Source organism: Lepisosteus platostomus, chromosome 5 (assembly GCF_059453375.1).
Source record: "Lepisosteus platostomus isolate fLepPlt1 chromosome 5, fLepPlt1.hap1, whole genome shotgun sequence".
Classification (NCBI taxonomy): domain Eukaryota; kingdom Metazoa; phylum Chordata; class Actinopteri; order Semionotiformes; family Lepisosteidae; genus Lepisosteus; species Lepisosteus platostomus.
Window position 1 is genome coordinate 39,031,600 of NC_142615.1, and position 1,501 is coordinate 39,033,100.

General features: G+C 48.6%; 1 non-coding gene across 1 annotated transcript; it reads right to left on the minus strand.

Annotated features, from left to right (window-relative positions):
- Positions 1-239: 239 nt before the first annotated feature.
- Positions 240-312, minus strand: trnav-cac (transfer RNA valine (anticodon CAC)). Its single transcript has one exon. It is a non-coding gene; the product is annotated as a tRNA-Val (tRNA).
- Positions 313-1,501: the final 1,189 nt, after the last annotated feature.

Below are 1,501 nucleotides of genomic sequence, written 5' to 3' on the forward strand. Positions count from 1 at the left end.
GGACACGATGCCGGGGGTCAGAGAGAGCGATGTCTTCCTCGTTAGTATAGGACCTGTCACCTGTCCACACCTGTCACGCGGGAGACCGGGGTACATCAGGACGCGCATTGAAGTGAAAGCAGGATGCGCTGCGACATGCACTGTGCAGATCCCGCCACACTAAGAGGGGAGTGGGTCTGTTCGATCACAGCGCTAGGCGAATCCCCAATCCCCTTTTGTGCGTGGCGACAAAAGAAGTCTGTTTCCACCCGGTTTCGAACCAGGGACCTTTCGCGTGTGAGGCGAACGTGATAACCACTACACTACGGAAACAGTGGTAAGATGTGCCCAGCGGCCCAGTGCTGAGCTTCGCCAATGCGATTCAGCTGCTTCCAGTGCCTTTATTGGAGTGCGCTGATGGTTCTTGCTCTCTCTCCAGAGACCAGCACACCTGTCATGGACGGAGAAGGAAAGGCGGCGCCACATTCTACAGCCCTCTCCACGCAATCGACGAAATCGGGCTACTGAAGTGGAGAAAATCGCCTCTCCAGAAAGTGCAAATATCATCTTGGAGACTATAAATCCTGTTGCTGAAGGTCAGCCCTGTCTACCAGAGTAACCCTCCCACAGCGATGATCAGCTCGTCTCACACGCGAGAAGTTTCGGTTGGAAACAAGCGCCCCCTCTTCTCGCACGTTTTGCACGTTCGAGTAGTTTTAATGCGGCTCCTTCGTACACGGTGCTGATCTTTTGGAAAGCAGGAGGCAAAAACGACACGTTCTCATACCAGATGTCGAACCCGGGCCGCCTGGCTGAAAACCAGGAATCATAACCGCTAGACCATATTTCAGCGAACAACCACGCTGTTCCCAGCATCATGCAAGCAAACTACAGATGCAGCCATTCAAAGTGAGCGGTACAGACACGTACCGCAGGTAAGATGACACGGGGTACCGCGGTGCGTGATTGGTTGACCTACAGGGGCACTCGTGGTCCGTTGGTCTGTCGTAGAAAGATTTACTGTAAACGTCTTTACTGTGCCCGTTGTAGATATTGAATTTTACCACTGAAAGGAAATCTTAGTAGCTGAGCATAAAAAGAATAGGAGCATACTGTAACGCGTGTGAAGGCCATAAACGATATTAATTTTGGAACATAAACATACAGTTTATAGCTGGTCTTGGTACTTTAAAGAAAAAAATACACACCAGTATTCCATTTCTCCCTAAACATTGTAAGCTTCGAAGTCTTTAACTAACGTGATAGCAGAGTCAACAAGCATACTTTTAGAATTTGATTAAAAGGGAATATAATATGGAATCGCGTATCTAAAGAATTTAATAACGGTATGTACTGCGACAGGGCTGTGTAGGGCTGTTTCGCCTGCCTCTTCATGCAAGCTGTCTTGTAGCCTACTGGTCTAGGCGTATGACTACCAACTGGTAGGTTGTGTGTTCGAATCTAGCTGGTGCTGGGCTTTTCTTTTAACAAACATTTCTTCGAAAAAATAGGTAAGCGATAT